Here is an 11,653-nt window from a genome sequence, read left to right on the forward strand (position 1 = left end):
CGCCTGCATAAAAGCCTAAAAATAATGAAAATGACAATTAGCATAATTATCTCGTATATTAATTTCTTCGCTTGCAGCAATAGTTGATGTAAGAATAAAAATAGATTAAATCATATACACTATTTTTCAAAAAATAATATTTATTAAAATATATATCCAATGATATCATAAGATAAGGTTGACTTGAATTTAAACTAAAAATCATTTAACACTAAACGCAGTCTAACTTCTTTTATAATAGAAAGATAGATAAGTAAAGATATAGATGTATGGATGCTAGATGGCTTTGATGAAGTCAAATCTATTCAGTGATTTTTGTCGGGAATGATCAAACTAATACTATGATTTTAATTCCAAACCGCTCCTATCTTTTTTTTCCTTAAACCTTATGGATTCGGTGTCTCTGAATCAGAACAACCTTAAAGTAAAACTAAACTTCCAGGGCTGGTAGGTACATGGACCGGGTCGTAGCTTCGAGAACACAATCCTGACCCGTCCGAGTTGAGCCATCTTCGTGCTCCTCACCAAATCCTCCGGCAAAGATTAGATGCAGACGTAAAAAATTTAGCCGGTGGATCCACGCCAGAGGTATTCATGTCATCATCGAGTTTCGATCAGCAATCTATCAGAAAATTTAAAAAAAAAAAAAAAAAAATCTAGGACAAAGGCGTCAGACGGCGGCGACAAACGTCAAAGGACGGGTATTCTCCTCTTCTCTCTCTCTCTCTCTCTCTCTCTCTCTCTCTCTTATAAAAATACTTCTTTTTTTTTTCTTCTTTCCCTCGCCTTTTGATATCATCGACGACGTCGCCCTGGTTTTTGTCCCCCTTGTTCGCAACCCCCTCCCACGCTAACCCCACTTCTTTCTTCCCCGCATCGCGACGACGCTCTCCTCGCTGGCGCGCAAAAGCGAATACCACCAAGATTCCTCCTCCTCCTTCTTTCCCCCCTTGCCTCTCCTCTCCCCAAACCACCCTAGATCCGATCTAATCTCTCGTTTCCTTCGGTGCTTAGTCGGATGAACATCCTTTCTCTCCATGATGCGATGATCTGTTCTCGACTACCTTGTTCTCTTGGTTTTTCTTGATCTCGTTCTGTTTTGATGTGATGGGTTGTGCAGGGTCGAAGCTCGAGGATTCGGAGGCGGTCGTGCTGTGCCGCGACCGCACTCTGCTGCTCGCCGATGCCATCCGCCACCGCTACGCTCTTGCGGATGCGCACGCGGCATACTGCCGCTCCCTCCGCTCCGTCGGCGCCGCCCTCCACAGCTTCCTCCACGGCGGCCACGGGGTCCCTCCAGGCTCCCCCATCCTTCCCCTCCCCGCGCACCGCAAGGGAGACCCCCTCCCCCCTCTCTCCGCCTCCCCTCCCCGGCCGCCATCTCCGCCGCCGGCGGCCACTCCCACTCGCGCTCCCACTCCGGCTCCCACATCCACTTCCGCTCCTCCGAGGAGAACTCCGATGAAGACGAGGATTTCCATCTCCACTCGGACGGATCGTCTCCGGTCCACCTCCACCCTGACGACGCGCCGGGCCCCACCCTCGTCAACGTCAGCTACGCCCGCAACCATTCCTCCACCACCCCCTCCATCTCCTACGAGCAGCGGCCGCAGAGCACCGAGGCCGTCCACTTCGGCTCCGCCGAGCCCCCCTCCTCTGCCTACCCTTACTATGGCTACCCCTATCCCCCTTCCACTCCAAACTTTTACCCTTACCCTGACTCTTATCCGAGCTATGGTGGGACGGGTGGCTTCTTTGGATCTTCATCTCCTCCTCCCAACATTCCGCCACCCGCCGCCCCGGCAGGCATGGCTTCTCCCTCCTCTTCTAAGGCGCCGCCGCCTCCCCCTTCGCCGCCCAGGACCTCCACTTGGGACTTCCTCAACCCCTTCGAGGCCTACGAGGATAAGTACTATGCTCCCTATACCCCCAGCCGGAGCTCGAGGGATGTCAGAGAGGAGGAAGGGATCCCCGATCTAGAGGACGAGGAGCACGAGGTTGTCAAGGAAGCCTACGGTGACCAAAAGTCTGTGGCCTCCACCTCTGCTGCTGCTGCTGCGGGAGAATACTCTTCTAAGGCTGCTGCTGCGGCGGCGAAAATGGATGGCATCGGCGATGTTGAGGCAGGTCTTCATCGCACGTCGAAGTCAGGGGAGGGTAGCAGTGGTGGTAGTTCTGAGCATGAGGTCCCTGTGGTGGAGAAGAATGTAGTGGCCGACGAGGTTCAGCGGCCAGAGGAACAGCGAAATGTGGCCGACTTTCCTCCTCCCAGGCGGTATCATGATGTTTCCGAGGTTGTGCAGGAGATTAAGACCCAGTTTGATAGGGCGTCCCAGTCGGCCGATGAGGTCTCCAAAATGCTTGAAGTAGGAAAGCTCCCATATCACCAGAAGAATTCTGTTTATAAAGGTGATGGAAACAAGTTCTTTTCTTTTCTTTTTTTCTCTGTTCAAGTGTCCTGTTTGGTGCAAATTTTGAATTTTTTTCAATAAATTGTTACTGGAAGCAGTGTCAGTCATGATGGTTTGTGGGCTTCCGCCGTCTACTTCTAACAATGAGAGTTTATTGGAATTTGAAGAGGATAAGGCAATGCGCTGTGGAAATCTTTCATCGACGTTGCAGAAGTTGTACATGTGGGAGCAGAAGCTCCTCAACGAAGTCGAGGTAATTTTACGAACTTGTGGGTGTCTTGATGATGCTGCTGCGTGCTGATTTTTGTTTTGTATGGAGGTTTATCCTTTGACAGAAGCATCCATATGTGTAACTAGGTCAATAATTATTGATTTCATAACCATATAGCTTGGGGTGAATAGTCACCAATTCTGAAGATTCAGGGGGCTTGCATTTATTATTATTTTCCTTTCTTTGGATCGTGCTCATATAAGTAAGTTGTTAGCTGTCAGAATTTTTGGCTTCTGTATGATAATTAGTTATAGTGTTATAATCATATTTAACTAGTTGTACTTGGTCCTATGCATTTCTTCAGAAAATTAAAGGCCACAAATAGATTCTTTTCTTTTGTCGCTTTTCAATTGTTTTTTTAGCAACAAAATGACCTGATGGCTTATCTTCATGTAGAAAGACAGGTTGGGTGTTGGGAATTTTTGTCACCTAGTTGTTTTCCTATCACCTTCTTTCCTCAAATATCGGAGTATAATGCTATTAAATTGATATCAATTCAATGTTTTGCATCATACTGTTTTGATGACATATTTCTACTTTTGTCGTATGTTTAGTTTGTTCCAAGGTTTTCATCTCAGCTAATATATCAGTGACAGTATCGGTCGCTCACTTTATAAGACATGTAAAATATTGGGCACTCTTATCTCGGCTATTATAAACTGATATATGCTGAAATGTCATGAGATAGGATATTCGCATATTAGCCGACATTTCCTTCGCATTGTTCCTACGCCATTGATCTTTTCACGGATTGGAAGGAAGACTGGATCCTTGTCATGATGATTGGTTGGTGGGAGATGGAGTCATCAGTGATTACATCCTTGTCATCTGGCTTGGAGAAGAGGGCTGAGGCGATGAAATGCAGCACTTGGGCAAGTGTAGGCTGCTTTCTCAATAAGTGTGAATTTGAGATGATGTACATTGGCAATGATGGTAGAGGACAGCAGGCTTACCATGGTCAGTGAAGGAGGGTTCTGACATGAGGGGAAGAGAATCAGGAGATAGAAGGGCCACCTATTGAGAGGTCAGATCGATCGATGTTTTAAAGGAGGTGGGATATTTTTGATGGGGCATCAACTATGTTGCTGGTGGATGGTGTGCTGTGGCCGAGAGAGGATTTGGGGTTCGGACTAGGAGAAGAAAATGGGAGAAGAGAGATTTATCACTAAAGGACATAATCAAAATATAAAAGGAAGGTTAACAGTGCTTTTACCTTGTTGGATGATTTCTCTGTTTTTCGGTTTGCCAATCCCTAAATATCACGACGTCTCTATAAATCTTAGCCTTCAGAATAATCTTTCACTTTCCTTCTGAGCTGAGATAAACCGATAACTTAGTTCATCTTGATGTTGCATTGGGACTGTGATAACAGAGATTAACTGATGTATTCGCTCTTTAAAACCTTATCTTGAAGCATACCAAACTCAAGCAACTCCATAACACTTTGGGAAAAAGTTAAATTTGCGTGCACACCCTGCAACGAAGGGTCTTTATATTTCCTATTTAGGACATGCTTATTGACTGTTTGAGGTTGATGGTGTTTTTGCAGGGAAACAGTTTCTTCTTGCTTTATTTATTGTCTTTGCATATTACTAACTTTAATTTATGTTCACTTGCTTCTGCAGGCTGAAGAAAAGATGCGAGCACTTTATGATAGGAAATGCGAACAACTGAAACGCCTGAGTGAAAGGGGTGAGGAGCCTCACAAGCTTGAGGCAATTCAAATTTTGATCAGGAAGTTATCTACAAAGATAAGAATGGCGATTCAGATTGTTGACTCTATCTCAAATAAGATCGGTAAGCTGAGGGATGATGAATTGTGGCCTCAGATTAGTGAGCTTATCCAAGGGTATGTGATTTACTATATGTTCCATTAAGTTTTATGTCTGCATTTAGATGTAAGCATAAATACCAACATTATACTGTCATGCTCCCATATTTTAGCCTTTGTGGATCTGGAGTCTCCACATGTGAGTTTTAAGCCAATTGCCCGAGTTTTGATTATAAATGCACTCTTCTTTTGGGAAATATGCTCCTTTCAGTTGCTCTCTAAAAATGGCTATGAAAGAGAGAAGTTCGCAAGCCTAAACCGGGAGTAAATTTTTGAAAATGTTTTCAGAACAATCATCATTGATTGGGTAGCAGCCATCCATCTAATACTCCCTCTTGAGTAAACTGCAAGGTTTCCATCCTCTAGAATTAACCATCTGCATTGCATGGGTCGACCACTAGTGTAATGTAGGTTAAAAATTAGTTTTCTTCTCTCATCACTGGAACACACACACAAACACACGTGTTCTCCTTTAGCCTGCATTCTTGACGGATGGAGGGAGGTCCGGTTGATGACAATTGTGAGTCTCAGATATGTAAGGCCATATTCTAGCAATTGTTGCTAAAATTCATGGCTTGTACTGTGATTTTTTCTTTTTTTTAATTTAAAGCCTCAATTTGTCAGTGAAACGTTAAATTACCTTTTACCTCATCTCAACTAATATTTGATAATGCAAATTATAACACTTTTCCTTCATTAATTACTAAAAAAGACAAGCTTGATTATTCAATAGTTTACAACTGTACAATGTGAAAAATGCAAACTCTTGGGATGTCCATTATCAATCCATAGTAGATGTGCAATCATATCTCATATGATCTCACATGAGAAAGGAAGTTAAGACTCCAAAGATAGTGAATCTAAGAAAGGAATGATGTTTTCATTAGCCAAGATCTTGGCCATCTCATTGGGTAGCCAAGATCGACATGAGCCAAAATCTTGATTTATCCTGGCTGATATGGAAGGTAGGAAAGTTTAGAAGGAACCGAGATTTTCTAAGCTTTTGGCTGATATTTTTGGATGAAGATATCAAAATCTCAGCCAATATGGTGAATCCAAGATTAGAGAGTTATGGCTTTGACTTAGTAGTTAAAGCTGAGGTTTTTGTCTAGGCGGAGGTCCTGGCGAAGATCTGGGTTTGTATTAGTATCGAGAACCCCCTAATAACTACACAATAAGTTGGGTCAAAATATCTCATTCCGTATAAAATTTAGAAATTCCGAGATATTTGTTGATATAATACAAGGTTATTAGCCTTTTTTTTAATCACCCTTTTATCTTTTTAAATAGATATTTTGATGAAAAATTTTAAAATTAATGTGTTAACATAGTTGCTAATATTGAGTTTGCCATATCAATTAAGATCTCGATATCTCGTTCCTAAGATGTCAACCAAGATCTCAGAATATCTTAGTTTCCATAATTACTTTCTTTCCATATTGATCGAGATAAACCAAGATCTCTGTTCATCTTGGTCTTGATCCACTATTGAGATGTCTGAGATCTTAAGCTTACAAATTTTGAGAAATATTGGCTGCTCTGTTTATATTGGCTGATATCTTGGAATTAATCAGTTTGTATTGGCCAAGATATTGGAGGCTGAGATTTTCTATATCTTGCATCAAGGTTGTTACTTTAAATTTTCCTTGCACATAGATCCTTTACAACATCATGGACACGTCTCAACCAAATTTTTTTTGACATGTTGTGCACCTGCACGTAAGCAGTAGATAGTTCACTAAACAGATGTATTGAAGACTAGTTCGAGGAAGTGACATTGCCGAAGAGCTGATATCAATTAGTTTTTTTATGAACAAAAAATTTAGCAAATATTAGCTGGTAGCAATCCGTTTTTTGATGTACAAAAAATTTAGCAAACATTTGCAAAGATATTAACAAACAAATGAACAGACATGCCATCATCATTAAAGAGTATGAAAAAATTAACATTAATATTTCAAGATTGTGAATAAATATCAGTCCATCCCTTAAAAAGGAATAAATATCAGTTCCATTTTAACATTAAAGAAGAATGTAAAAAATAAGCAAAGAGAATCACGGAAGAATGTGTGGCAACTTTTATGACTATCACAGACAGATTAGTTGCTTTACTTCACCAGACTTGAATTTTTTTTCCTGACTCGTGGGACTATAGGATATGCTCTAGTAAGAAACAGATGGATTTTTTCTTTTTTTTAAAAAAACTCTGAAGCACAAACTTGTTGTTCCCTCAGATACACTAGAGGGACCTGCATTTTCCTTGCCTGGGACTTTTAATTCTTCAGCTTGGTCATGCTTCCAATTCAGGTAGCATGCATCTTTTTTTTTTTAACTGATGCCGTCAATGCCTGCTTGCTAGATCGACATGTCTTATGGGGTTATCACTTCTATTTTTTTCTTAATCAACTGATGTCATGCTTAATATCAAATTTATTTAACTACCTTGGACCTTTATACTTTTGGTGTGTGCATGCATGTTGTTGTGGATTTTTAAGTCTTTCTGAACAGAAAAACATTCAATTGCTCTCATCTGGTTTGCAGTGGCCTTTGCTGTTACTAGCAAGTATGATGAGCTTTAACCAGATAAATGCTTAATTTAGATGAAAATAATTTTACAGGTTAATGAGCATGTGGAGAGTTATGTTAGAATGCCATCATATTCAGTGTCAAGCTGTATCAGAAGCTAAAAACCTAGATTCTATTGTATCTAGTGGAAAGCTTAATGATGCTCAAATGGAAGCAACCAAGCAGCTAGAGCTGGAGCTGCTGGAATGGGTTGGCAATTTCTTTGCCTGGGTTTGTGCCCAGAGAAGCTTCGTCAAAGCTTTGAACGGTTGGCTTGTAAAAGGTCTTCATTATGTGCCTGAAGTAACAGATGATGGAGTTCCACCCTTTTCTCCTGGAAGGCTAGGTGCGCCTCCTGTGTTTGTCATCTGTAATTGCTGGTCACAAACTATGGATAGGATATCCGAAGCAGAAGTAGTTGAGGCTATGAAGGCTTTCTCCACTAATGTTCTTCACCTCTGGGAACAGCACAAGCTTGAACAGCGCCAGAGGTTGATGGCAAACAGAGATATGGATAGGTCACTTAGGAACATGGAAAGGGATGAACAGCGAATGCACAAGGCAATGGAAGCGCAAAACAAGAAGTTAATTCTCATCTCCAGTCAGAATGGTGTAGCCTTATCTGGAGGAATGCATCAGGGCCCAGCTTCTGAAGTTAGTAATCTGCAGTTAAGTTTGAAACAAATCTTTGAAGCTATGAAAAATTTTACATCTAGCTCCATGAAAGCATATGAGGAACTCAACTTGCGTTCTGAGGAAGAGAAACAAAGGTTGGCTAGAGAGAATGTTAAAGTTTCATAGGTTCATGCAAGACTTGTGGTCAAATTTCATTATTGTGCATCCAGTCTGTAACTCTGTTTCCATGGTGAATACAACCAATTATGTGAGGGAAGTGTTTGAAAGGAACACTAACGGATGCCTGCTAAGGTATGGAATCCCGCGGGTGGAGCTAATTGGCCTCTAAATCTCTTGTCCACTAAGGTGAGGGGGAACATCTTTTTGATGATGCCTGCTATCCAATTCAAAGAGCTAGTGATGGCTAATATTGTCTTTGGTGATAAAAGCCATTTTGTCAGCAACGATGCAAAGCTTCTTTGTAACTATTTTAGTGCATCATGAAGCTATTTCTTGGTCCTTGTACCATTAGGTGTGGAATGCACCACATCATGAATCAAGCTTATGCCAGTGCATCATGGTGACTGGCTTCTGACATGAAATGCCACCATCGAGCAACTGTTTTCACCAAAATTGCAAATGCCAATCTGCTACATTGGTAGAGAACTGGGAAGAATGAAGCAACGAGGTAAGAGCCAAAGACAATTTTCAGATTCTGGTATAGTGGGTAAAGAGGAGGTGAAGAAAATTTAGAGAGGATTCTCTTTGATGATATCATATTGCTGGCGTCTTATTGTCAGGGATTCTTGATACTAGATATAAATTAAATAACTGTTTGCTGCTGCCCGCAAGCAATCAACCATTTTATTGATCTCAAAAGTTAGTTCTGCCTGCTGTTGCATTGGAGGTCTATCTCTGGATTGAGAATCTGGATTTTTTTTTTGTTTGTTGAGCAACTGATAAAGAGAGCATATATCATCTGTCCATGAGCATGTACAGATATTTGACAATCAGTATCAGCCTTGGGAAATGGCTTCTGCCTGAGACCAATGAGCCACTCGTAGACATTGATCCAAACATAAGTTCTTGTACTGCCGCATTTGGAGGTCTATTGCTGGATTGAGGATCTAGTAATTTCATTGTGAAACAAGGCAGAAGAAGTCATATCAGCAATCATGTGCACTCGTAGATATTTGCAGGTCGGTATCAGGCTTGGTAAATGGTTGGTATACAGCATGTAGAGAATGAACTCAAGTATGTCTAAAATGCGGTCAAGCAGCGAATGCAATTGTGGAGCACATTGGATGAATTGGCTGACTTGGAGGTTCCCTGATAAGAGTGGCTGCCTGCTCTTATTGTTGCTTGAAAGGTGAAATCCACTTCATCAGGAGAGAGGCTAAACCAGTTGGATGCTTATTTTTTGTAGAATAGATCTGAAATATCCAATATGTTGAGGAGAAGGGCAAGGCGACTGATTTGAGGCCACTCTTCAGTTGACATGTTGATCCTAGATGCTCTCAAAAGAATGACTCATTCCCATTTTAACAAAATGGCTGTTCCTGCGCCCCGTCTCGGTATGACAACTGCGAGAAGAAAAGAAAATAAGGTCGACATATTTGTAAATTATTAGCTCTATGCAACAATTCATTCTTTCAGATTGTTAAATTCATATAAATCAGCCTTGTGCATTCAGTTATTAATTACATAAATTATCAGTTTACGCTAGAATGAGTTTCTTGATGAATCTACCGCCTTCGTTCGCTCAAACTTTTGCCCTTGTCTTGGTCGAGTTCTCTGTGGAAAACTGTACTAAGTTACGAAGGTTTTGACCCTGGTTGATGTGCGCTGAGCTACTTTCTGCTTGTACATCTGCCTTTCAAACTCTATAAGAGCTCGTTTCGTTTGCGGGAAGCATTTTTCCGAATACGATTCCTGAAAAGTAGATTTTTGTAAAGAGAATGTCTGGAAAAGTATTTTTGGCATGTGTGGTTGACCATGAAAAAATGACAGATTTTTAGAGTGTTTATGTTTGGTTGACAATCCACTTTCTTGAAAAAGTTATGTATAATTTCTATTATACTCTTAATAAAAATTAGATCCTTAATGCTTTGGATCAAATAAGGGTAGCTGAAGTATCTTTTTGGGAAAAAATAAAAATGTTTCGATATCCGGATCACGAGAAAGTAACTTTTTCATGTTTCTCATGGAAAAGATTTTTTCATGAAACATAGAAATCATATTTTCATGGGAATATAATTTTTCCGTCTCTTTTTTTTTTTAAAACTCCAACCAAACAAAAGGTATCTTTTTATTTTTTCATTGACCACACTTTTCTTCTTTCTTTTTTGGCGAATAAGTTGGCGCATGCAATGCATGCCTCTATTTCGGGTGAGGGTGTTGTTTCCTGTGTGGGGTGGGGAAGGTATTTAGTCGATGGTTGCTAATGAAATTTTACTTGTTTGGTGCAGTGGAAGTCCCATCAGGTGGCAGTGTGATGTAACCCAGCGCAAGAAGAGCACGATCAGATTATTCTCGAGGAAATCTTTTCCTCCTCATCCGTGATTCTTGTCCAGAAAGAGTGGTCAGCCTTGATGCTGATCCTGCCCTGGCACCTGTAGTTCTTTTTGGCTAATCCTCTTTTGTTTCTTTTCTTCCATTTTCTTTTTTTTTTGTTTTCTTGAAGGAGGGCTGTCGATGGACAACACCCATGCATGCTATTTCTTCTCGAGTGTAATCTACGGCGCAGGGCAGCTTAGGATCATCCTGCTTGCTTGTCTATGCTTCCTGCCAAAGAAAAATTATACCTGAAATACATTTGTCGGATGGTCGCATGTTTGAAGAAGGCTGGAAGCGGTGGGTCTTGAATGCTTAGAAAAAAATATTCTGGTTTTTATGTTTCTATCCAGATTTGAAGCCTGTCCGCTTTATTGCCCACCGAGCAATTTCTAAGCATCCAAGCAAATGGTCATGCACGTCGAAGGCATATTACTTGATTAGAACTGTGGTTCTGTCATGGAATTCATTCGAAACTAATTCACTAGTTTATTCAGGAATGATGTTAAGTAACAGATTATTCTAAGTATATCCTTCGAGAAAATCTCAATTCCAGAAAAAAATCATTCTTATAAATTATTCGGGATGCTTTGAGATTGATGTACCAAGTGATGAAGCTAATGCATAGTTTGCCTCCTGCATGCTCCGAGATCCACATGCATACGTGTATTGAGCACCTCACTCGCCAGTGGCAGAACCTGCTCCAGAACCGAACTCACAGCAATCAATCAGATTTTGGTAATGGCCGACTGCAGGGAGAATAATCTAGTGGATCAAGTAAAAAAACATGAGATAGACTTGATATCTGAGATTGAGCAAGAATTCTCTATTCATTTGACCATTGTGGTTGACTCATTTTAAGTGTTTCACGAAGTCTGGGCGATGAAATATAACTTTCCTAGGTTTAAGAAGGATTAGTTTACTTCTCTGAATCTCTAATGTCATTCCTTCTTTCCAATTGTATACGAGCAACAATGGCTGAATGTTGGATACGAGCATACCGGGAGATTTTATCCTCTAAGATAATAGTGTAAGAGCCACTTACTTAATCTCACGTATGTCACATTATTCTAAGCATCATTCTAAATGCCGCTACTGCAGCTATAGCGCCGTATATACCTGCTAAGAACCACAAAGTTTCCGGGAATTAAGCTCACAAAGACTCAGAGAGTTTTATACTGCATTATATACTGAGATGATATTTCAGATCGAGAATACTAATCCTTGATGCTAATTTGCTTATGCTTCTCCACATAGTTCATATAATTTGCCCGCTGTGTACTCAGGACGAAGCAAGCAACCGTGATAAGCAATGATCTTTGAGAACAATTCAAGCTGTCTGCTCACTGGCCAAAAGCATTTTTTGGCAGCAGCTGCCCTGGCCAAACTGAAGATGAGTTGCCAAAG

At 40.9% G+C, this 11,653-nt stretch overlaps 1 pseudogene; it reads left to right on the top strand.

Moving 5' to 3' along the window:
* Positions 1-782: 782 nt before the first annotated feature.
* LOC120104411 lies at positions 783-10,572 on the top strand (annotated as a pseudogene).
* Positions 10,573-11,653: the final 1,081 nt, after the last annotated feature.

This window comes from Phoenix dactylifera, chromosome 18, assembly GCF_009389715.1.
Source record: "Phoenix dactylifera cultivar Barhee BC4 chromosome 18, palm_55x_up_171113_PBpolish2nd_filt_p, whole genome shotgun sequence".
In the NCBI taxonomy this organism is placed as follows: Eukaryota; Viridiplantae; Streptophyta; class Magnoliopsida; order Arecales; family Arecaceae; genus Phoenix; species Phoenix dactylifera.